The sequence below is a fragment of the Mobula birostris genome, chromosome 22, assembly GCF_030028105.1.
Source record: "Mobula birostris isolate sMobBir1 chromosome 22, sMobBir1.hap1, whole genome shotgun sequence".
NCBI classification, from domain to species: Eukaryota; Metazoa; Chordata; class Chondrichthyes; order Myliobatiformes; family Myliobatidae; genus Mobula; species Mobula birostris.
This window is the reverse complement of record NC_092391.1, coordinates 3,075,796-3,102,561: the sequence shown is the minus strand read 5'-3', so window position 1 is coordinate 3,102,561 and position 26,766 is coordinate 3,075,796. Positions and strand designations below refer to the sequence as shown.

The 26,766-nt window shown below is 43.8% G+C and overlaps 1 protein-coding gene and 1 long non-coding RNA gene across 13 annotated transcripts in view; one reads left to right on the top strand and one right to left on the bottom strand.

Moving 5' to 3' along the window:
• znf618 (zinc finger protein 618) overlaps positions 1-14,345 on the bottom strand; it is an 86,590-nt gene extending 72,245 nt beyond the window's left edge. For 5 of the 11 annotated variants that reach the window (XM_072240253.1, XM_072240249.1, XM_072240246.1 and 2 more), the window contains exon 1: positions 13,957-14,325. The gene's annotated coding sequence lies outside the window, so the exon portion shown is untranslated. Of the gene's footprint in view, positions 1-13,956 lie in introns of all 11 variants that reach the window. The other 6 variants (XM_072240254.1, XM_072240251.1, XM_072240243.1 and 3 more) reach the window with 4 other exon arrangements.
• Positions 13,879-26,766, top strand: part of LOC140186235 (uncharacterized) — a 69,572-nt gene continuing 56,684 nt past the window's right edge. The window contains exons 1-2 of one of the 2 annotated variants that reach the window (XR_011882816.1): positions 13,879-14,067; positions 24,096-24,256. This is a non-coding gene — a long non-coding RNA (uncharacterized lncRNA). The remainder of the gene's footprint in view (positions 14,068-24,095; positions 24,257-26,766) is intronic. The other variant, XR_011882815.1, reaches the window with a different exon arrangement.

Below are 26,766 nucleotides of genomic sequence, written 5' to 3'. Positions count from 1 at the left end.
TAGAATATTCCCTTTTAGTTTAACAAAATGGCCTACTCCTGCACCTATTGTCTATTAGGTTATGGGGATAAGGCAGGAACTGGATACTGATAGTGGATGATCAGCCACGATCACAGTGAATGGCGGTGCTGGCTCAAAGGGCCAAATGGCCTACTCCAGCACCTATTGTCTATTCTCTAAAAATTACAAATAAACACTATACATCTCAAGCCTTCTGCAAAAAAAGTCACAACTTTCAATTTAGAATAAATTGCTTGATCAGAGAACCAAGATGGCATCACATATTTTCAGTTATAATACGACTCGAGGAATTTGAACTAGTATTTTTGGTCATCAAGATCTCTATGCTTGGGAAAGTTTTAAAAGAGCATTTCAAAATATTATTTCTCTTTGGATTTGACTAGCCTAAGAGATATTAAGTGACTGTGTGGTCCTGATGTAGTGTACTGTTCTATTCTAATCCGGGCAGTCTGTCCAAATGTATAAATTTCCGAACTATTTCAGTTCTTAAATTGTACATCCAATGCATACATCATTATTCTACAGCTGGATGTTTCATTGTGAACAGATCAGTAATTGGTTACAACACAGGAGAAATGTATCCATGAGAGAGACATTTTCGTGTATGGCTTGAAGCAAAGCTACTTCACACTTCATACTTATTTTAATATTGTACATTTAAACTGAAGGCATGGCCTACAGAAGATGCCATAACCATTGTCCACTGAATACGCTGGCAGCTCCAGGTAACTACTTTGCAGGACAGAAGGTCAATGAGACTATACCTAAGAACGAGAGGTTGGACAAACTTGGGTTGTTTTCCCTGGAATAGCAAAGGCTGAGGGGAGAGCTGAAAGATTTATATCATGAGAGGCGTGAGTAGCAGGCAATACTTTTCCCAGGGTTTGAATGTCTAGTACCAGAGAACATGCTTCTAAGGCAAAAGGAGATACGAGGGGCAAGTGTTTTTTTAAAAAAGTGTGGGTGAACCTCTGAAGCACTTCAGTTCCATCCGCCAAAAACAAAATTTCCCAGTGGCTAACCATTTTAATTTCTATTCCCATTTTCATTCCAAAATGTCACTCCATAGCCTCTGTTGTTATGAGGCCACCCTCAGGGTGGAGGAGTAACACCTCATTCTGTCGGGATAGCCTCTAACCTGATAGCATGAATGTCAATTTCTCTTTCCACTAATTTATTTTCCCCATCCCTGCCTATCACTTACCTGGTTCTCCAGCCCTTCACTTTCTCACCCACTGGGCTTCACCTATCATCTTTCAGCTTGACCTCCTTCCCCCACCACACAACTTTTTATTTTGGCTTCTTCCCCCTTCTTTTTCAGTCCTAATGAAGAGTCTCAACCTGAAATACCAATTTATTCATTTCCATAGATGCTGCCTGACCTGCTGAGTTCCTCCAGCATTTTGTGTGTTGCTCTAGATTCTAGCATCTGCAGAATCTACGTTTGTATGTAAATTACCAGACTTTTCCCAAAATATCTTTCCTCAATGCAAACATGAGGAATCAAGAAAAGCAGAAACAGTATTACACTCAGCTATTTTACAAGTATTTTAACTGAGACTTCAGCATTTCCTTTCCAAATATTGTACAATCACCATTTTCAGAATGACATATTAATGAGATAAAATAGAAACAAATGGTTCAATTTCCTGGATTAAAAATAAACAGTGCATAATTTTGACGTTATTAGAGTGATCATCTATATTCTAAATGCAATTATTTCCTTTATACAAATTAAACCATTGTAAAATGGGTTTATTAATTGCTATGGATGGCTCATTACACTAGCCTTTTGCTCACAGCTATCGCAAATATAGGACGTTTAAAGCTTGGTTTCAGAAATGTAAGTATTAATAACATTTTTTTGACAAAACTGCCTTTGTCATCTTTAGACTTCGCAGTACATTTAACTAAATAGTAATTGTTCCTGCTGTAAAACACTATAAAATCTTAATCTGTCCCTCTTTTGCAGTATTTTTAAAGGTCCCCATCAAAATCACAAAGGAATATTCATATAATGCAAATCAATAATTCTACCATGGACGGTGTGGTCCCAAGCCCAGTTGTGAAAGCAGCAGGGTTGGACATCAGAATCAGGTTTATTATCACTGACATGAGACATGACACCTGTTAGCTTAGCAGTTCAATGCAATACATAATATAAAAGAAAAATAATAATAATAAGTAAATTTTATTCCGTATACTTTATACAGTGTACATATATTGAATAGATTAAAAATCATGCAAAAAACAAATACTATATACTAAAAAAAAGTGAGGTAGCGTCCAAGGGTTCAAAGTCCATTTAGGAATCTGATGACAGTGGGGGAAGAAGCTGTTCCTGAATCACTGAGTGTGTGCCTTCAGGCTTGTGTACCTCCTACCTGATGGTAACAGTGAGAAAAGGGCATGCCCTGGGTGCTGGAGGTCCTTAATAGTGGACACTGCCTTTCTGACACACCGCTCCTTGAAGATGTCCTGGGTACTTTGTAGGCTAGTGCCCAAGATGGAGCTGACTAGATTTACAACCTTCTGCAGCACTTTTCAGTCCTGTGCAGTAGCCCCTCCATACCAGACAGTGATGCAACCTATCAGAATGCTCTCCACGGTACAACTATAGAGGTTTTTGAGCATGTTTGTTGACATACCAAAGTTCTTCACACTCCCAATAAAGTATAGCTGTGGTCTTGCCTTCTTTAACTGCATCGATATGTTGGGGCCAGGTTAGATCCTCAGAGATCTTGACACCCAGGAACTTGAATCTGCTCACTCTCTCCACTTCCGATCCCTCTGAGGATTGATATGTGTTCCTTCATCTTACCTTTCCGGAAGTCCACAATCAGTTCTTTCATCTTACAGACGTTACTGCCAGGTTGTTGATGTGACACCACTCCACTAGTTGGCATATCTCACTCCTGTACGCCCTCTCGTCACCGTGTGAGATTCTACCAACAGTGGTTGTATCATCAGCAAATTTATAGATGGTATTTGAGCTATGCCTAGCCACACAGTCGTCGGTATAGAGTAGAGCAGAGCAATGGGCTAAACACACATCCCTGAGTTGCACCAGTGGTGATGTCAGTGAGGAGATGTTATCACCAATCCACAAAGATTGTGGTCTTTTGGTTAGGAAGGCGAGGAGCCAATTGCAGAGGGAGGGACAGAGGCCCAGGTTCTACAACTTCTCAATCAGGATTGTGGGAATGATGGTATTAACTGCACATTCAGCTAGCAAACCCATCCAATAAAATCTCAAACTACAAAAATGCCAGAGGCTCCAAAAACCTCATTCCTGGGAGAGGAAGGATCTTTTGAAGATGAGCTACAACCAGGGGCAGCTTGGCCCAGGACAGAGGAAGCTGTTGGGAGCCTATACCTCAGGAAGGGTGATGGGCTTAAGTATGCATATCAATATGTGCATAAATAAAAACTTTGATCTGGAACCAGCAGATAAAAGTCTTATTAAATGATCCAATAGAATTATAATGGCAACACTGATATATGGATCAAAAACAAAATGCTAGGGGAACTCCGCAGGTCAGGCAGCATCTATGGAAAAGAGTAAGCAGTCAACATTTTGAGCCGAGACACTTCTTTAGGACTGGATATCTGGATTACAGTTTTTCCTCCAAAGTATACCCTAGAAACAAAATGAGACACACTTATGTTTCCTAGATCCAGAACATTACCCATTTACAGTTCTCTTCCTCCAATTAATTTGTCAACTTCTCTGTACTGCATTCTTAAAGTTTAACCTTTCTTTCTTTTTTTTAAATCTTTTTATTGAATAAGTATACAAAAAGGTAAGCCATATAGGCACTAATACACTGTTAGAACATAATAAAATTACAGGAGATATTAATACAAAAAAATGATACAAACAATGTAATTTAAACATAACATACTAAGATAACATAATAGTATACTAATTTATATATATATATCAATAGAGAAAAAGAAAAAAAAAAACCCCAAAAAAACCCACCGTGCAACTAACTAAAAGCAAAGCAAAGCAATGGGCTAACTTGGAACCAAGCAGAGTTAAAAAAACTTAAAATCACGTCCTCAATCCCGACCTCCATTAAAAACAGTAAAAAAAAAGGGTATATAAATATGGACCAAAAGAAAGGAGAAAAAAATTACATCAAATGAAAATATTGAATAAAAGATCTCCAGGTCTGTTCAAATTTAAGTGAGGAATCATAAAGATTGCTTCTAATTTTCTCCAAATTCAAGCATAATATCGTCTGAGAAAACCAAAAAAAAGTAGTTGGAGCATTAAGCTCTTTCCAATGTTGTAAGATACATCTTTTCGCCATTAAAGTAAGAAATGCAATCATTCTACGGGCTGAAGGAGAAAGATTACTGGAAATTTTAGGTAGTCCAAAGATAGCAGTAATAGGGTGAGGAGAGATATCTATATTCAATACCTTGGAGATAATATTAAAAATGTCTCTCCAAAACGTTTCCAGAGTAGGACAAGACCAAAACGTATGAGTTAAAGAGGCTATCTGCCCCGGACATCTATCACAAAAAGGATTAATATGAGAATAAAAGCGAGCTAATTTATCTTTGGACATATGTGCTCTATGAACAACTTTAAATTGAATTAGGGAATGTTTAGCACAGATAGAGGAAGTATTGACTAATTGTAAAATCTGCCCCCAGTCATCCACGGAAATGATAGACCCCAATTCCTGTTCCCAATCTACCCTAATCTTATCAAATGGAGCTTTCCTAAGTTTCATAATAATATTATAAATCATAGCCGATGCACCTTTCTGACGAGTTTAACCTTAAAATAATAATACAGACCAACGACTATAACCTTTTAGGGTTACAACGTCTGAACATGGGGAATTCAGAACTAGGGGACAGAGGATCAACAAGGGGTAATTTTTCCTATGAAGATCGTTTGTACATGGAATAAGCTGCCAGAGGAAGTGGTTTGAATTCACATGGAATAGGTAGATAGAAAAGAAAGGTTCAGAGGATTTGCTCAAACACAACTAAACTTAGATGGACACGGTGTGTATAGACCGGCTGGGCTGAAGGGCCTGTGTCTGCCTTTAAGACTCTGACACAAACCTCAGATAACTGCAGTAAGTTATTTCAATCATGATTAAATTCTGGACTAGAAACAATGAATACGCATTTTAAATGGTAGAAGAGGTTATGTGAAAGAGAAAAAGCACATTTGGAAAAGCCAAACTGTAACAATTCTCAGTTTATAATCTTAATTGCTCCCAACAGTAAAAGACTTGTCATGATCAGTTCTTCACCCAAATTCAAATTACCCTCCAGGCACAAATTTGGGAAGAAAAAATATCATTAATGTAATGCAGTGTTTGTCACACAATATTTCACAAGCCTACCATTAGTCTTTACTGAACACCCAACCACAACACTGCTTATTATTCAGCAGTGAACTAGTTTCTTATCCAGTTACTCCCATGTGAGATTTTAAAATGTTATACATTTTCTAACCATTCCCCATTTTCAAATGTACAAAAACACAAATTATATTGCTTTTCAAAACTTGAACAAACCTCGCAATAAGAGTTTTCCAGTTTGGATGAGTGTTGTTTTAAATTGTCATTTCCCTGTAATTTGAAATTCTATGAATGGAACCATGTCCACTGGTTTGCATTGCTCATGGTGCAGACCATTTCTGATTCCACCATACTCCTGGAAAACCCAAGTTATAGAAACAAACGGATTGATGCAGAAAGTGGTGCATCACTCTCTGGTATGGGGGGTGGGGGTGGGCAGGAGGGTCACTGCATAGGATTGAAGTTAAAGTTGTAAAATTAGTCAGCTCCACCATGGGTACCAGCTTCCAGAGTATCTTCAAGCAGCTATGCCTCAGGAAGGTGGTGTCACCACCCAGGACATGCCTTCTTCTCACTGTTACCATCAGAAAGGAGGTACACAAGCCTGAAGGCAGATTCAGGAACAGCTTCTTCCCCTCTGCCATCCAATTTCTAAATGGACATTGAAACCATGAACACTACCTCACTTTTTTTAAATTTCTGGTTTTGCATTATTTATTTTAAATTTAACTATATACTTACTGTAATTCACTTTTATATACATCATGCATTGTACTGCTGCCACAAAGTTAACAAATTTCACTACATATGCCGGTGATTCCGATTCTGACTTTCATATATCACCCAACAATCTAGTGTCAATTCCAATCCTTTCTAATAGAGTCATGGAGCAATACTGCACAGAAACAGGTCCTTTGGCTCAACTAGTCTGTGCCAATCCATTATTATGCCTGGTCCCATCCACCTGCAACCAGACCACAGTCCTTACCAATCCCAGATACGCCCCATCCAAATTTCTTTTAAATGTTGAAATCGACCCTACATCCACCACTTCTGCTGGCAGATTGTTCCACACACTCACCATCCTGAGCGAAGAAATTTCCCCTCATATTTTGCCTTTCACCTTTAAACACATGACCTTTAGCTGTAGTCTTGCACAACCTCAATCGAAAATGCTTGCATTTATCCATCTATAACTTTTGCATACCTATCAAATCTCCTCTCAATCTTTTACGTTCCACGGAATAAAGTGCAAACCTATTCGACCATTCCCTGTAACTCAGGCCCAGCAACATCTGCAAAGATGCTAATCCAGATCATTACTATAGATGACAAAGGACCCAGCACAGATCCCTATGGCACAAACTTGACACGGGCCTCTAGCTCAAGAGGCAACTCACTTCTGCCACTTCATCAAATCTAACGTGTTGTTTAAATACTGGGCTTTCATGACATTTACAACTGAACTGTGCTCTTTTTAAAAAAAAACATTACTGACCCAGAGATACTATGGATTGCCTCCCGCTTCTCCAGCACAGTAAGGATTAGGTTGAATTTTAGGAAAAACACCAAAAATATCTTTCTTTTACAGACTCCACAAAAAGCAGTATTTCTTTTAAAATTATATTTTCTGGATCTGGGTACCGCAGGTAAAGCAACACTTATTACCCATCACTAACTGAATGAGTGATTTCTGTGGTATTTATGAGTTAACCTGCTTCGGTAGGTCAGGGGTCATTCATAGACCTAACTCACATTAGGCATATCCCTGAGTTCACAAGTTCAACAGATGCACAAGATCCCAGCAGTGTAATGATCCTTTCCTTATTTCTCTGCACTCATCCCACAGATCTGTCCTCCTTGTGTTGCTCACTTCAAAAACTTATCAAATGCAGTAGTGATTGGATTAAAAAACAAACTCATTCCACTATACAGCACAGAAACAGGCCTGTTAGTTCATCTAATCCATAAAAAAAACCTATAAATCTGCCAGTCCCACTGAACCTTGCACTCGGACCACAGCCCTCCTATCCAATTCTCTTAACTGCTGAAATCGAACGCATATCCACCACTTCCACTGGCAGCCTGCTGCACACCTGCATCATCCCAAGATTGCCCCTCATGCTCCCTACCTATACACTTCATAATTTTGTATACTTCTATCAAATCTTCCCTCATTCTCTTACACTCTAGGAAATAAAGTACTAACCTATTCAATCTTTCCCTATAACTCAGGTCCTCAAGTCCAGGTAACACCCTTGTAAATTTTCTTTGTACTCTTTCAATCTTATTGACATCTTTTCTATAGGTAGGTGACCAAATCTGCACACAATACTCTCAATAAAGTAGGTCAATTGCTTTTCAGTGCTCAGCTAAACTGTTAAAGGATATTATGAGGAAAAAAACTTCAGAGGGTATACATAAGAGATCTGAGCATTACATCTTCTCAAAGATTTTGGGAAAAGCTTCAATGTGAGATACTTTCTCCAAATTAAACTGTTCTCATAAAGTTGATCTGGCAAACAGTTTGAGGACGTTATGCAGCTTGAAGCTATTCTAAAAATACTCTTTCTGTAATGGATATTTGTCTCCAACCTAAATCTCAGCATCCTAAGGGACAAATTCTGCAGTTGCTAGTTATTATGCAAACACTTGTACATAAAAGAGTTGAAGAACACATTAGCACATGAAGAGTGGCAGGACATACATTTTCATATTTTTCACTTAGTTGCACCTGCATCTTATTACTTGTATAACTGCTGCCAGTAACTGTGAGCAGTGCTTCAGATTTATGTACTATTTCAAGATCCTCCGCAAGGTATTTAACAAAATTCCAATCAAAATCCAATTAGTTGATTACGTGAAACTGCAAAGACCAGCAAAAATCCAGCAAAAGCACAAGAAATTAGCTAAAATGTAGATGGCTAATAGGCAAGGAGGTGGAGGCAGAGACAAACAATTCCAAGTTGAGTGGCTGGGTTCTACGTTGGGAATGAATATTCATTGCACTTGGATCCAAAAGCACCAAATTTATCAAATTTGAAACATAGAAAACTAAGGTGAATTAAATCAGACGCAACACAGGGTGTCAAACATTCTTCAGTCAATTGTGTTATTTATGAACAGGGATCATTGGCCAACTACAAAGATTATCAATTTTTCTCTTAGTGTATTACCTTTCAGCAACTTTCTAATTTTAGCTTTAACTTGTACACTTGCACAAATAGGTCAATGATTTTAGTAACCCATATAATAACCCCCACCAAACCCAAAAGCCTATTTTTTCCCGAAGTTTTGACACACATCAATGTTATCCTAATGTCACTTTGACGTGCACACCATTTCATCCATTTTTAAAACTCAAATTGAGATTCCCAGAGACTTCACTAAAGGGCCAAGACAATAATTTTCAGTTTTCAATATTAAGAATAGCATAGTAAACATAGCCTACATAATATATGCTAGAGCCTTTTCAATTTCCTTCATATTCACAAACACTCAAACATTTGGGTCTATTAGATCAATCAGAACTGACTGAAGAGTGTCCAGTATAATACAGCAGCCATTTTATTTTGCCACAACAATCCTTAGTATAAAACATTTTCAGCATTTAGTCAGGACCTCACTTTCACTAAACCGAAGGATAATTTCTGTAAGCAGGGCTATTCTTCTTTCACTGCGTTTATACATTCAAATTTTACATTTCCCCCCATAACATTTTATCAGCTCCACCCTCATTCAATGAATAAGTGCTTTGCACAAAATCTTCCTGAAACTGTCTGCTATGGAATATACCAAACAGCTCTTTTCCTCGTAAACTGCAGATTTTATAGCTCACCACTAATCATATAATTCCACTGGAAATTAAATGAAACCAGCACTGTTTCATTTTATTTAGAGATACAGCGCGAAACAGGCCCATCCAGGAAAACAAACCACACCATCCAGCAACCTACCGATTTAACCCAAGCCTAATCACAGGACAATTTAACCTGCTAACTTTGGACTGCAGAAGGAAACTGCAGCACCCAGAGGAAATCCACCCACACATAGGACAGAACGTACAAACTTGCTTAGAGGATGCTGGAATTAAACACTCACCCTCCGAGCTGTAATAACGTCATGCTAACCGTTACCCTACCGTGGAACCTCACTTAGTCATGTTCTCCCGACTTAAAGAGTATTTTGCATTGGGTGACAAAAGGTCATTGATTCTTGGAGGAAAGGAAATTTCTACATATATATTAAACAGGCTGGGTCTATTCTAACCGGAGTTTGCAATAAATGATCCTATTGAAAGATTAGGTTCAGAGAGGATACTTCCCGCTATGGGGAAGATTCATGATTTAAGGGAGAAATCCCATAAAACCTACTTTCTGATGAATGACAATCTTTTGAATCCTCTTCTAAGAGTACTGTGGGGATTGAGAATATCATCCATACTTAGCCAGACAAATTTTAGGAGTTTTGGAGAGCTAAATCCACAATTCTATTTATAATTAGGATACAGTGATTAGGATAGGAGTCAAATTTGCATTTTAATTCACAGAATATTTTTGGGTTACTTTCTGCAAATGCAACGAATTCTCATGTAAACTTAAAGCAATAGGCAGAACCAGCACCCAACATTCCCAAGCTGCAGTGGAAAGCACACTGGTTGAGCAGCTCAAATCAAGCACCAAATACGGTTTATAATAACAACTCACGTTTGACCAGAACTATGAGCAGGGGATACAAGTGCTGCTACTGCTTTTCAATGTAAGTCAAATGTTTTCCATCTCAGCTCTCATTGTAACACAAGCCCAACACCACTATTGATGTTCCTTCATGACAGATTCATTAGATATGAGTGGCTGTTCTGCACAAGACCCTAGACATTTGACCCTTCTTGCAGTATACCAGTTAACTGCTTACTGGTCATCTTTAGCTTCGGTATCAGAAAATACACAATTTGGCACAAAAAGACAGTGAGCAACTCCAAGCAGAATCTAAAATCTACTCTGGAGCTCTCATTCACAACATTCTGGGACAGAATAATTCTCAACTGCAATTTCTACCTATCGTCTTCAAGTTAAATTTAATTGTCACTCAACCATTCTTAAATACCCATGAATACAACCAAATGAGAGAGTGTTCCTCCAGGGGCCAGGTGAAAACAGTCACACTCAGCACAAGGCATATACATACAAGACAGTAGTGAACATACAGTCACAGACAAAAAATAACCTAGCCCCAATCCTGGAGTGTCATGTCCTGCAGATTGATGGTGCATGGATGTTGTCAACAAGAACAAGTCCACAGCAGTCCAATCAAGTTAGCACAACTAAAAATCAAACCTATTCATAGACTTATATTTCAAAGACACTTTTCAAATGCAACAGACTAAGTTACAAGTAATTTAGAACTTTTGAAATTTAATCTCTAATGTAATTAAAGAAATGTCAGATTAAACCATGCGCTTATATAAAAAAGATCTTAAATGGAACATAAATATCTTAATGTGCTACTTTGGAAATAGAACTAACCAGATAAAGAACATCACTTTTACCTGAGCTTGAATAGTTTGTATTTCACTCTCAGATTTACCCACCCAATTCCACAACTTATTAAAAGTAACAATTCATGAAATAACAATTACATTATCTTTTCTAACAGTCCCACTCAGCTCAGTCACAACCAATGTTAATGAACAAATCAGTGTTTCATCCCCAATGTGTGTGAAACAAGCATCCCACAAACAAGTGCGGGAAATGGCATCAATGCCACTGAATCACATTTCCTCACATACACTTCTTTGAGACTTACTGGGTGTACAACACAGACTACTACTCACAGCTGCACTCAATGAGGGCATAGTAGTCTTGAAGGATGTCTAAAGTCATATAAACAATAGTAGCAGGCAAGTGGTGAGGACAGATGGTTTCAAAGTACAACAGTGAAAATTTTCACCACTTAGGGCTTTTGGGAAAGCCACTAGTTTTGGAGAGAAGTGTTGATGTGCTAGGTGGAAAATCAAAATACCACTGAAGAATCTGTGGAGGAAGGCACAGCTCCTAATCTGCTCCACCATTCAAATAACAACTATCTTTACAGCATTTTCCCCACATCCCTCCTACATTCAAAAAATGTATGTTTTTGAAAATAATCACTGATTGAGAATCCAAACATACCTCGAGCACGAAATTCCAGATTCTCCACCGCAATTCAAAAATGCTTCATTTGCCTGAAATGTCCATTCCTTATTTTGACACTGACTCACCTCACCAACTCCAGACTCCTTAGCCAGGGGAGATATTCACCTACCTTGTGGAAATTTCAAATACTCTGTATGTCTCAACCATCTTTCTTTTAAATGCTAGAGAATCTTCCTGCACTCCCTCTAAAGCATATTATCCTCCTTCAGATAAGAGCCCAAAAAATATATAAACTAACTTGGTATCAAAAAGGCAACACATAATAGCAAGGTGATGTTACACTGGTGTCCAAGCCCTCCTGCAATATAGGGGAATGTGGAACTTGACTTCCTAATTGGTGATTAGACTTGCACGTTAAAGACAACTAAGTCCTTCTGAACCTCAACCATTTAAAACATATTTGCTTCTAAAACAAAACAATGAAAACTACGAGGTTACTCAACTTTGTCGTCCACCTGCCAACTGTTGCTCAGTTTATTAAAATACATATTCCCCACTTAGTATGCTGTCAACAAAATCAGAAATCTTCACTTGCTCCCCTAAAGCCAAATCAGTGATGCAGACTACGAACAGTCAGGGCACAAGCAACAAATCCCAAGTTATTTAATCTGGCATGGCCTAATGAAATGTGCTTTAAACTCATTCAAATACTTGTGGAAATGTAAAATAGACACATGCCAGAAATAGTCAAGCTAGGCTAACAAAACAAAATTGCATGGTATGGATGGCGGCATGTGAGCACTAGCAACCGGGGCTCAATCCCCATTGGTCTGATTCTCCCCAAGCCGTGGGTTTCCTCTCACATTTCGAAGATTTATGGACTAGTAGGTTAACTAATCACATGGATACAATAGGGCAGCACACGAATATTGAGCCAGTAGGGCCTGTTACCATGCTGAATCTTACATTAAATTAAAACTTGCAGTCTGTAAAAACACATATGAAAACAGAACGCAATATCACACCATTCTTGGAATTTATTAGTTAATTGACTGGACTTTTCCCCCAACTTTATTACTAGAAGGCAGACATTGTCTGCAATGTCACCCTTCATTGTCCATTGATAACTCCTTCCAAAACACAGGAGGAGGTTAAGAGTCACCCACTGGGTCTTGAATCCCATCAGAAAGGAAGGATCACTAATTTCCTTCCCTGAAGGATGTGCAGAATCAGAACATACAGTTCAGCTCCAGGTAGGTAACAACAAGCTGGTGTTGCACACGTCTTCACTGAGACTACTTTCATTTTAAAAATTCATTTAACCAAATTTAAATTCATCAATTGCTTTGATCGGATTCAAACATGTCTTTGGATCAACAATTTCAACCATTGAGGCTGCCTCTTCAGTTATGACCAACTCCGCACATATTCACAACATTTCAAGTAGATGCTTTTATTGTATAAAAATGCTGGAAACCCAGAGGGACTGAAGGGAAGAACAAAGGGTAAAACCAGAAAGGAAGGAAAGATGAACTGATAAAAGTTTCAAAAGCAAAGCAGCAACAGTCATAATACAAGACATCTAACTATGCACGGGAATTCCTGCTAAATATTTCTGGTGTTTTGTTTTTCTTTCATAGTTATAGCCCCTATTGTTTTGATTTTGAATTAAACACAAATATGAGACATTTGAAACTTGGGGAAGTGCTCTAATAGCAATCTTTCAACGCGCAACATCATAGCCTCCAGGTTTAAATGAATTTTATAAATTCAGATAATAGTTGTTGTGGTCATAAATAGATCTCCATTTACTTATCCCACTACCATCGTCTTTTGCTTTGCACCACTATCTCTCATCACTTAATCTCTCCTGTCTCCAGCACTATCACCCCTTTGTTTTCTTCCCTTCGCCCGCTCTTCACTTATTCATCGCTGTTTGTTTTCCGATTTGACAAAAAATCATGGACGTTTTCCCAGAAATGCTGCCGAACAGTTATTTCTAACATCTTATTTTTATTTCAGACCTTGATCATCTGCAGCATTTCACTTCTTGCGCGCTAACAAGGTGTAAACAGCTTTGAAAAACAATTGTACATTGCTTTAGGAATTAAACATTCCATTCAACACAATACAGCCTCGAAACAAAAGCAAATGAGAGGCAGCACCAACACTATTTCCTTGCAATCGTTTGCTTGTCTCCCCACTGCAGGAGACACCCTGATGTAGAAATCCCGAGGATGCGGCAGTTTAGTATGAATTAAACCGTTTAGGGCAGGTTTCCCTTCGGGTTATTGAAGGGAACAGATAAGAAGTGAAGCTCAGTGATGCGGTTGGAGGTGAGGTGTGTGGCCAGGACTACAGCTATGCCAACCCCCCGCCCCCCAGCTTGTCCCCCGCCTCCCGTGCTACGGGCCACACACACCCCTTTGTTGTGGCCGAGTCCCGCCCGTGTCCCCCCCCATCATTACCTCCTCCGCTGTGGGTCGCCGTACTGTGGGGCCCGACTCTGTGCTCCAGGTGCTCGGGGCCGGAGCCACCGCGCTCCGGGGAGCCTCGGCTTTGTGGTGCCGACACACGAGGTGAGGTGTTCGGGGGCACGGCCGCATCCTACGGCGCCAGGCCCCGGGGCGGCGGGAGGCGGCACCCCTCCGAGCGAGGAGGGGAAGGAGCCAGTTACAGACGTTGCGGGCCCAGGGGAGAGCGCGGACAGCAAGGCATGATGTGAGGGAAGTGAACGAGGGAGAGCGCGGGTGGGCGAGCACCGTCCCGGGCTCAGATACTAACCATGGGCAAAATGGCCGGCGGACCCACTCCGGAAACGGAAAATGGCCGCCTCGCTCTAACCCCGCCCCTCGTGTTGACGTCGTAGGGCGCGGCTGGCCAATCGCAATGCAGTTTGTCGGACGCACGTGATTACGATTCGGGGTATATATATCACTGGGAGTCTGTTTCTCAATTTGACGACGGGAAAAGCGCAAAAGCGAGGAACTGCGCATGTACCGAATCACGGCTGGTATTGAGAGCCGTGACTGGTCATGCGTCGAGTCGCAACTGGGCTTTAAATCTGCGCATGCGCTGTGCTGTAACGTCTGGTTGCCGGCTGAATTTGCGGTGCTGGGGTGTCCCGGGCTGGTCTGCGGTCCTGGCGATGGAGTCGACGGGGCCCATGGTGAAAGGAGGTTGGGCACATTGGGTCCATAACGGCTCCGAGTCCCGCAATGTTGCCCAGCTCTTTGGCTTCCCCCTTTAGTATGAGGATGTGACCATTCAGCCCTTTTACACTATCCAAGCCCACAGTCGTTTAACCCTGTACTGTGTATCACAGAAAGCATCCGAGAGGGATGCATAATGGCTCAGTGCGGCAACTGTTATGTCTGCAGAGAGATGTGTCACCACATCACTGGAACCACCTTCATGGACTCTGTCTACACTTCCCAGTACCTCAGTTAAACAGCCAGCGTAATCACAGGCCCCACTCATCCCGGGCCTTCCCACTTTTCAAGAATCTTTATTTAAGGACTCCTATTGCCAAGGCCTTACACCCTTCTCATTGCTACCATCAGGTAAGGGGTACAGAAGCCTGAAGGCATTTCAGGAACAGTTTTGTTATTATTATGTATTGCTGCCACAAAACAACAAATTTCACAATATATGCCTGTGATATTAAACCTGATTCTGATTTTCCTTTCCTATTGGGAGATACAAAGGCCTGAAAGTATGTGCCACCAGGGTCAAGGATGGCTTCCATCAGGTTATATGGCACTTTCATACACTGACTTCCCAATCTACCTCTGACCATGATTGCTCTTGGCAAATTTTTCTGCGGAAGTGATTTCCCATTGCCTTCTTCCGGGCAGTGTCTTTATAAGAAGTGTGGCTACAGCCATCCTCTTCGGAGATTGCCTGGTATCAGTGGTTGCATAACCAAGTGTACACCAGCCACTCATACGACCATCCTATGGCTTCACATGGCCCTGATTGGGGGGGGGGGGCTAAGCAGGTGCTAAACTTGGGTGACCTGGATGCTAGCTGAGGGAAGGAGCACCTTACACCTCTGAACCCTGTCATCCATTGTACTGTGATGGTACAATGCTCATTAGTTCCAGTGCTACAGCTGGCTCTTATTACTCCACCTTTGACAGTAGAGTGGGCTTCCAGGGCTGTTCGTCTCACAGTTTAATTGGAATTAGTTTAATTTTGTCATGTGTACTGAGGTATACTCAGTGGACACTTTATTAGGTAGAGGAGTTGAACCTGGCGTGGTCTTCTGCTGCAGCAATCCAAGATTCAATGTGTTGTGCTTTCAGAGATGCACTTCTGCACACTGCTGTCGTAAACGGAAGTTATCCGAGTTACTGTCACCTTCCTGTCAGCTTGAACCAGTCTGGCCATTCTCCTCTGATCTCTCTCATTAACAAAGCATTTTTTGCCCACAGAACTACTGCTCACTGGATTTTTTTTTTTGTTTTTTGCACCATTCTTTGTAAACTCTAGAGACTGTTCTGCGTGAAAACCCCAGGAGATCAGCAGTTACTGAGATACTCAAACCATCCCATCTGGCACCAACAATCGTTCCCCAGTTAAAGTCACTCAGATCACATTTCTTCTCTATTCTGATGTTTGGTCTGAACAACATCTGAACCTCTTGACCATGTCTGCATGCTTTTATGCATTAAGATGCTGCCACATGATTGGCTGATTAGATAATTGCAATAACGAGCAGGAGTACCGGTGTACCTAATAAAGTGGCCGCAGAGTGTACAGGGAAAAGCTTGTTCATACAAATCACGTTGCACAGTTGATTTATGTAAATCAATAACATGTGTAACAGCTACAGAGAAAGAGCTGTGCAGGTAAAATAAGGTGCAAAATCATAGACAGGTAGATTGTTAAGTCATCTGTCCAACTTAACGTATTAGGTAGCTATTTAATTGTCTGATAACAGCAGGTACAAGTTGTCCTTGAACCTGGTGGTATGTCTTTTCAGGAGTTTGTATCTTCTGTTGGATGGGAGAAGAGAGAATATCTGGGATGGATGGGCTGTTTCACTGAGGCAGTGAGAGATCATGGTAGTGCATTATTACAGCACAGAGCGTTCTGAATTTAATTCAAGTGTCCTCTGTAAAGAGTTTGTACATTCTTCTTGTGACCACATAGGTTCCTTCTGGGTGCTCCAGGTTCCTTCCACAGTTCAAAGACGTATCGATTAGTAGGTTAATCATAAATTGTCCTATCATTAGATGAGGGTTAAATGGGTGGGTTGCTGGGCGATGTGGCTCATTGTATTGGAGGGGTCTGTTCTGTGCTGTATCTCTAAACGTACCAGTGCCCAATAAGAACAGGGTGAGCTGCCTTAACTACTATCATCCAATAGCACTTTGAGAGGTTGGTTATGGCTGGAACAGTAGGTAGGTACCTGGACTCACTGCAGTTTGCCTATCGCCACAATAGGTCTATGACAGATGTGATCTCATTGGCTCTCCATGCAGCCTTCGATCACCTGGACAATACAAATACCTGTGTCAGGATGTTGTTTCTTGACTAGCTCAGCATTTAGCACAATCATTCCTACAGTTCTGATCAAAAAGCTCCAGAATCTGGGCCTCTGTAACTGGACACTCGACTTCCTAAACAGAAGACCACAATCTGTGCAGATTGGAAATAACATCTCCTCCTTGCTAACAATCAACACTGATGCACCTCAGGGACGTGTGCTTAACCCGGCTGTATTTTGTTAGGAGTTTGAGGAGACTTGGATGTCACTAAAGACGTGCAAATTTCTATAGATGTACGCTGGAGAGCATTCTAACTGGCTGCATTACCATCTGGTTTGGGTGAGCTACTGCAGAAGATCGAAATAAGCTGCAGAGAGTTGTTAGGTTCATCAATTCTATCATAAGTTCTAGCCTCTGTGATACCCAGGACATCTTCAAGAAGCAATGCCTCAAAAAGGTGACATCCATCATTAAGACCATAAGACATTAAGGACCCCCATCACCCAGGACATGCCTTCTTATTGTTACCATCAGGAAGGAGGTACAGAAGCCTGAAGGCACACAACTTCACCTCTGCCACTTAATTTGTGAATGGACATTGAAGCCATGAACAGTATCTCTACTTTTTAATTTCTATTTTTGCACTACTTATTTAATTTAAATGTTTATATATGTTTACTGTAATTCACAATTTTAAATAATTATGTATTGCACTGTACCTCTGCCGCAAAGACAATAAAATGCCACGACAGATGCCAGTGATATAAATTCTGAAATAAATAAATAAATATGGAGACAAAGCTGGTTTCCCTGACGTGCTGCACTCTCTCACCTCCTCAGTATTGCACTAACATGTTTCCTCAGAGCTTGTGCTTAATGCTGAAGAGCAGTTTGAACTCATCACCTGGCCAAGGGGTGAGAGAGCTGTCACTGAGCCTCAGTTGGTCCAAAAATTATTCAACACCTTCCACAGACCTAGGACATCCCAAAGAATTTTATAGATAATCATTTTAAAATGTCACATCAGAAGCACAAAGTGTTTCTAAACATCTGAGACCTTTACCTGAGAGAGAGCCATTTGAAAGGAGATGTGAGGGGCATGTTTTTTTACGTAGGGGGTGTTGGGTGTCTGGAATACAGTGCCTCAGGTGGTGGTAGAAGCAGACACGGTACGGCGTGGACCAATTAACCGAGCAATCGGTACGTCTTTGGACTGTGGGAGGAAACCGGGGCACCTGGAGAAAACCCAGGTGGTCATGGGGAGAATGTACAGGCGCCTTACAGGTAACGACGGGATATGAACTTGGGTTGCTGGTGTTGTACACTACCGGGCCATCCATTACAGACTTTTAAGAGACATTTAGATAGGCATAAGGATGTGAGGAAAATGGAAGGATACAGACATTGTGTAGGCAGAAGGGGTAAGTTTTGTTTGGTTATTAATTGATTTGGTTCAGCACAACATTGTGGGCTGAAGGGCTGTTACTGTGTTGTACTGGCCTGCGTTCGATGTCATGTTACTTGGTGCATATCTAACCTCAGTTTGATAGAGAAATGAAACCAAAGTCATCTTTCCGTGGTGGGACTGTCACATTCCATCTTTGAGAGATACATCACAATATTGCTGCTGACAGTTAATGTATGGACTCAGTTTTCATGTAACATTTCAATTGCAGAAAGAGACAGAATCAGATGATACAGCAGATTGGTATTTAAAATCTTACCTGTTGAAACTGTTAGACTAACTTCTACTGACATTGCGCAAGGATAAAGAGGCTTTAAAGATGAGTTTTATTTGTCACATGTACATCGAAACATACAGTGAAATGTGTCGTTTGTGTTAATGGCAAACGCAGTTCGAGGATGTGCTGGGGATAGCCCGCAGGTGTCATTACACTTCCGGTGCCAACAAAGCATGCCCACAACTTCCTGACTCTAACCTGTACATTCTGGAACGCGGGAAGAAAGTGGAGCACCTGGGGGAATCTCACGTGGTAACAGGGAGAACGTACAAACTTCTTACAGATAGTGTTGGGAATCGAACTCTAATTGATTTTTGCGGCCATTGGGCCACTGTGCCACTCGTATGTTGATGTAAATACTGAATAAAAAGAGGATGGTGTGATCGCGCTGATACGCAACGAGTGAAAACAACACACTGAGTCGAGCATGGTCTGGTTGAACTGTTTACTGTTTCAATCCGCGCGCGCTTAAGTGCCCGCTCCCAGCATCCCCCGCCCTTTGCGGGGCGGAGGTGACATCGGCTTCCGGGCTGAGGTCTGCCCCGCACTCAGAGCCCTCTCGGTCGTCGCTGGCTGTGGACTCACCTGCGACTGCTGGAGCCGGTTTGCTTGCCGCGTGGGCGAGCTGCCACATGACCCCCCTTCCCCCCAGAACTGGCGCTAGGAGGTGCAGAGTCCACAGTCTGCACAATCTCAGTTCTTTTAGGTGGCCGGCCTCGACGTCATGGGGGTGGTACCGCAACCGGGCATTCAAGGTCTAGATGCACCGGTTTGAGACAGTCAATGGTAAAAGTCTCTTCACGACCGCCGATGTCGAGGATGCAGGTCATCCCATTATGGCGCACCACCTTGTAGGGTCCTTCGTATGGACGCTGCAGGGGTGGCCTGTGCGCGTCTTGGCAAGCGAAAACATACTTGCTCTGTTGTAGGTCCTTGGGCACGAAAGAGGGTGTTGTTCCATGATGGGACGTCGGGACTGGGGTAAGTGTTCCATGCTGCTCCCGGAGTTTAATTAGGACCGCCATAGGTGTGTCCTCCTGGCCACGGGGTGCTGGCACAAACTCACCGGGAACTGTGAGCGGGGCACCGTAAACGAGTTCAGCCGATGATGCGGCCAGGTCCTCTTTGGGTGCCGTGCGGATGCCAAGCAGCACCCAGGGGAGTTCGTCAACCCAGTCTGGCCCTTGGAGGTGTGCCATCAGGGCTGACTCCAAGTGCCTGTGGAAATGTTCCACCAGGCCGTTGGACTGCGGGTGGTAAGCAGTCGTTTGGTGGAGCTGGGTTCCGAGGAGTTGTGCCAGCGCAGACCACAAAGCCGATGTGAACTGCACACCCTTGTCTGAAGTGACGTGGGCTGGGAGTCCGAACCGTGCCACCCAGGTGGTAATCAGGGCTCTGGCGCACGTCTCCGTGGCCGTGTCAGCAAATGGGACAGCTTCCGGCCACCTCGTGAACCTGTCCGCCACGGTGAACGGGTATCTCACTCCTCTCGAAACCCGCAGTGAGCTGACGATGTCCACGTGGACATGTTCAAACCTCCTATGTGTCGGCTGGAAGGGTTACAGTGGGGCCCTCACGTGCCTCTGGATTTTGGAGGCTTGACAGTGCGTGCATGTCCTGGCCCAGTGCCCGACCTCCTTGCGTAGGCCGTGCCACACAAACCTGTCTGCGATCAGCCGGATGGTCGCCCGGATGGAAGGGTGGGCTAAAACTCGCAAGGCGTCGAAAATGCGGCACCTCCAAGTGGTCAGGACAATGGGCCAAGGTTGCCTAGTGGACACATCGCAAAGGAGCTTATTACCTTCGGGCCCAATGGGTGTGTCTTCGAGGCGGAGTGCTGAGATTGCGGTTCGGTATGCCAGCATCTCGCTGTCCAGTCGTTGTGCCTTAGCTAACACCGCATAATCCACCCCCAGAGACAGAGAGTACACTGATTGGATGGAGGTGCATGACAGCGTGTCGGCTACCACGTTGTTCTTCCCGGAGATGTGCCTGATCGTGGTGGTAAACTCCGAGATGTACGACAGGTGGCGTCGCTGGTGGCCCGACCACGGGTCCGACACTTTGGCAAACGCGAAAGTGAGGGGCTTGTGGTCTGTGAAGACTGTGAATTCCCTCCCTTCCAGGAAATACCTGAAGTGCTGGATGGCAAGGTACAGGGCTAGCAGCTCCCTGTTGAAAGCACTGTACAGGTGTCCCCCGCTTTTCAAACGTTCCCTTTACGAAACCTCGCTGTTACGAAAGACCTACATTAGTTACCTGTTTTCGCTAACAGAAGGTGTTTTCACTGTTACAAAAACAGGCAGCGCGTGAAAAAAATCAGTGCGCGCCCTGAGCAGCCGCTCCTCCCCCAGATTCGGAATGGCATTCTCGCCGGCATTGCTTAAATATGTGCCTGTGAGCAGCCGTTAGCAAGATGAGTTCTAAGGTATCGGAAAAGCCTAAAAGAGCTCGTAAGGGTGTTGCACTTAGCATAAAATTAGACATAATTAAGCATTTCGATCGTGGTTAATAAAGCAAGGACAAAGTGAGTTTGGCTTCTGGATGTTGATGAAGATGATGTTGAAGAGGTTTTGGCATCCCATGACCAAGAACTGATAGATGAAGAGCTGATGCAATTGGAAGAGGAAAGGATAACAATCAAAACCGAATGCAGTAGTGAAAGTGAAGTTGTCCAGGAACTGAACGTGAAGCAACTGCGTGAGATTTTCGCTACAATGATAAAGTATGACTTTAATTTTGAAAGAGTATGTCGGTTTAGGGCATATTTGCAAGATGGTTTGAGTGCTTGCAAAGAACTGTATGATAGAAAAATGCTCGAAGCTAAGCAGTCAAACAAGCCTTCCACATCAGCCACAGCAGACGACGAACCTCGACCTTCGACATCAAGGCAGGCAGACATAGGAGAAGATGAGCTGCCTGCCCTGATCGATGATGAGATGACACCCCCGTGTCCCACCACCCCAGTGGTCCCAACCCCCCGGGCCGCAGACAGATGCCGATTCGCGGAGAACGCAGTGGTAGCCGGGACGCACCCAGCTCATCTTTAAGAAGAAAGCTGAAATAAACAAGCTAATTAATTAGGTGCCGCCTGGCATGTAGATGTCGGCCCAGATCAGAGGCAATTGCCGATTGCGTCGCCTCTGATCTGGGCCGACATTTACGTGCCGGGCAGCACTTAATTAATTAGCTTGTTTATTTCGGCTTTTTTCTTAAAGATGTGCTGGGTGTGTCCCGGCTACCGCTGGACCACTGCATTCTCCAGGGATCGGTATCAGTTCGCTGCCCGGAGGGTGGGGCCACTGCACCACCCCAACCTCCGACGACTCAGCCTAACACACCATCATCAGTGTGATCGGTGCTGACTTCCGGATTACAGTAAGTGATACTACACTGTACATACGTTATTTCTACTTTATATAGGCTGTGTATTTTTATGTGCTATTTGGTATGATTTGGCAGTTTCATAGCCTAAAGGTTACTGGAGAGAGTGTTTCTGCTGAGAGCGCTTGCGTGAGATTTTCGCTACGGAGAACAGTGCGGGCAATCTTTGTAGAGAAATATTTCTGATTTATATAGGCTGTGTATTTATCATATTATTCCTGCTTTTACTATATGTTACTGTTATTTTAGGTTTTATGTGTTATTTGGCATGATTTGGTAGGTTATTTTGGGTCTGTGAATGCTCATAAATTTTTCCCATATAAATAAATGGTAATTGCTTCTTCACCTTACGACATTCCGGCTTGTGAACCGTTTCATAGGAATGCTCTACCTTCAGATGGCGGGGAAACCTGTACTTAAGTTCCGGGGGTCGTAGGTGCCGGCTGAAAAAAGTGAGCAGCTTCCACTGGCCTTCGATGAGCTGCTCGAGCACGCCGCCAACTGCCGTGTCGGAGGCATGCACAGTGTGGGCAGTGGGGACGTTGACCCGGGGGTAGACCAGGAGCACAGCGTTTGCCAGAGGTGTTCCCCGCTTTTTGAACATTCACTTTACGAAACCTCACTGTTACAAAAGACCTACATTAGTTACCTGTTTTCGCTAACAGAAGGTGTTTTCACTGTTACGAAAAAAGGCAGAACTATATGATAGAAAAATGCATGTGGCTAAGCAGTCAAGCATACTGTCGTTTTTCAAGCCTTCCACATCAGCCACAGCAGACGATGAACCTCGACCTTCGACATCGAGGCAGGCAGACATAGAAGAAGATGACCTGCCTGCCCTGATCGACAATGAGATGACACCCCAGTGGTCCCAACCTCCGGGCCGCGGACAGATACCGATTCGTGGAGAATGCAGCAGTAGCCAGGAGGCACCCAGAACGTCCTTAAGAAAAAAAGCCGAAATAAACAAGCTAATTAATTAGGTGCCACCAGGCACGTGAATGTCAGCCCAGATCAGAGGCGATTGCGGATTGCGTCGCAATCTTCTCTTCACCATTTACACCTCGGACTTCAACTACCGCACAGAGTCTTGTCATCTTCAAGAGTTTTCGGATGACTCTGCCATAGTTGGATGCATCAGCAAGGGAGGTGAGGCTGAGTACAGGGCTACGGTAGGAAACTTTGTCACATGGTGTGAGCAGAATTATCTACAGTTTAATGTGAAAAAGACTAAGGAGCTGGTGGTAGACCTGAGGAGAGCTAAGGTACCGGTGACCCCTGTTTCCATCCAGGGGGTCAGTGTGGACATGGTGGAGGATTACAAATACCTGGGGATATGAATTGACAATAAACTGGACTGGTCAAAGAACACTGAGGCTGTCTACAAGAAGGGTCAGAGCCGTCTCTATTTCCTGAGGAGACTGAGGTCCTTTAACATCTGCCGGACGATGCTGAGGATGTTCTACGAGTCTTTGGTGGCCAGTGCTATCATGTTTGCTGTTGTGTGCTGGGTCAGCAGGCTGAGGGTGGCAGACACCAACAGAATCAACAAACTCATCCGTAAGGCCAGTGATGTTGTGGGGATGGAACTGGACTCTCTCACGGTGGTGTCTGAAAAGAGGGTGCTGTCTAAGTTGCATGCCATCTTGGTCAATGTCTCCCATAATGTACTGGGTGGGCACAGGAGTACATTCAGCCAGAGACTCATTCCACCGAGATGCAACATTGAGCATCATAGGAAGTCATTCCTGCCTGTGGCCATCAAACTTTACAACTCCTCCCTTGGAGGGTCAGACACCCTGAACCAATAGGCTGGTCCTGGACTTATTTCCTGGCATAATTTACATATTACTATTTAACTGTTTATGGTTCTATTACTATTTATTATTTATGGAGCAACTGTAACGAAAACCAATTTCCCCCGGGATCAATAAAGTATGACTATGACTATGAATTTGCTTGTTTATCTCGGCTTTTTTCTTAAAGACATGCTGTGTGTGTCCTGGCTACCGCTGTACCCCTGCATGCTTCGCGGATCGGTATCGGTCGGCGGCCCGGAGGTTGGGGGCCACTGCACCAACCCAACCTCTGACGACTCAGCCTTACACACCATCATCAGTGTGCTTGGCGCTGTCTTCCCGACTCTGGTAAGTGATAGTACACTGTACATACATTATTTCTACTTTATATAGGCTGTGTATTTTTATGTGTTATTTGGTATAATTTGGCAGCTTCGTAGCTTAAAGGTTACTGGAGAGTGTTTCTGCCGAGAGCACTTGCGTGAGATTTTTGCTACAGAGAACAGTGCAGGCAACGATTGTAGGGAAGTATTTCTACTTTATACAGGCTGTGTATTTATCATATCATTCCTGCTTTTACTATATGTTACTGTTATTTTAGGTTTTATGTGTTATTTGGCATGATTTGGTAGGTTATTTTTGGGTCTGCGAACGCTCACAAATTTTTCCCATATAAATAAATGGTAATTGCTTCTTCGCTTTATGACATCCCGGCTTACAAACCGTTTCATGGGAACGCTCTACCTTCGGATGGTGGGGGAAACCTGTATGTTCTTGACTTGTTCAAAAGCCGCCGTCGCCTCCTCTGTCCAGGTGACCTCTTTGACCTTGGTGGACATCAAGCTGATGAGGGGCTGCATGATCTGAGCCGCTGAGGGCAGGAAACGGTGATAAAAGTTAACCATCCCAACAAACTCCTGCAGGCCTTTAACAGTGCTGGGTCTGGCGAATTGGCGGATGGCTTCAACTTTTGCCGGCGTGGCACAACTCCATGGTGGTCGATCTGGTGTCCCAAGAAGTCGATGGCGGATAGGCCGAACTGGCACTTGGTGGGGTTGATAGCCAGGCCGTAGTCGCTTAGGCGGCGGCAGAGCAGGCGTAGATGTGCTAGATGTTCCTGGCGGGAGCAGCTGGCAATAAGTATGTCATCCAGGTAGATGAACAGAAAGTCCAGACCTCGCCCTACTGTGTTCATCAGGCGCTGGAACATCTGCACCGCGTTTTTGAGCCGGAACAGCATCCTGAGGAACTTGAACAGGCCAAAGGGGGTAATGAGGGCCGTCTTGGGTACTTCGTCTGGGTGGACTGGGATCTGATGATACCCTTGGACCAGGTCAATCTTGGAAAAGGTGTGCGCCCTGTGCAGGTTGGCCGTAAAGTCCTGGATGTGTGGTACCGGATAGCAATCGGACGTGGTGACGTCATTCAGCCTCCGATAGTCGCCGCACGGTCTCCACCCTCCCGCGGATTTGGGCACCATATGGAGTGGGGAGGCCCACGGGCTGTCGGAATGCCGCACAATCCCCATCTCCTCCACCTTCTTGAATTCCCCTTTTGCAAGGCGGAGCTTGTCGGGCGGTAGCCCGCGGGCCCGGGCATGAAGGGGAGGCCCCTGTGTGGGGATGTGGTGCATCACGCCGAGCTTGGGGTTTGTTGAGGAAAACTGCGGCGTGATGATAGATGGGAACTCCGATAACACTCTGGCGAACTCATTGTCGGAATAAGTGACGGAGTCCAGCTGCGGGGCCGGTAACCTGGTCTCACCAAGGGAGAAAGACTGGAACGTCTTCTCATCGACCAATCGTCGTCCCTTCAAATCTACGAGCAGGCAGTGCGCGCGGAGGAAGTCCACACCCAGCAATGGCTGTGATACTGTGGCCAGCGTAAAATGTCCATGTAAAGCGGCTGGAACCGAACTGCAAGGGGATGGTTCTTGCGCTGTAGGTGCGGATGGTGCTGCTGTTGGCTGCCATAAGTTCCGGTCCTGTTCTTCTAGTTCGGGTATCGTGGCTCGAGGTGGGTAGGACACTGATTTCCACCCCTGTGTCCACCAGGAATCTTCGCCCAGAGCGCTTGTCCCAAACGTAGAGGAGGCTATCACGGTGACCAGCCGCCGTAGCCATCAGCGACGGCTTGTCCTGGCGTTTCCCTGGAACGAGCATGGCGGTCGGCAGCGGCGGGCCCCGGAACCCCACCTTTGATGATAAAAACACCAAGACTCAGAAGTGGTGCCGTTCATTGGTGTGGGTGTTCGGTGCTCCGCTGCTGCGGTGTGGGAGGGCTGGGCTTTCGGCCGTGTCACAGCACTAATTCCGATGGTGGTTCCGCCAATTTGTTTGGAGCACCAAAGCACATTCGCGTGGGCAGCCACCCTGCGCGGGTCTCTGAATTCTTCATCTGCTAGCTGGAGCCGGATGTCTTTATGACTTTATATACTTTATTGTCGCCAAACAATTGGTACTAGAATGTACAATCATCACAGCGATATTTGATTCTGCGCTTCACACTCCCTGGATTACAAATATTAAATATTAAAAAATATTAAAAATAGTTAAAATTAGTAAATATAAAAAAATTAAGTTATAAATCATAAATAGAAAATAGAAAAATTGAAAGTAAGGTAGTGCAAAAAAACCGAGAGGCAGGTCCGGATATTTGGAGGATACGGCCCAGATCCGGGTCAGGATCCGTTCAGCAGTCTTATCACAGTTGCAAAGAAGCTGTTCCCAAATCTGGCCGTATGAGCCTTCAAGCTCCTGAGCCTTCTCCCGGAGGGAAGAGGGACGAAAAGTCTGTCGGCTGGGTGGGTTGTGTCCTTGATTATCCTGGCAGCACTGCTCTGACAGTGTGCGGTATAA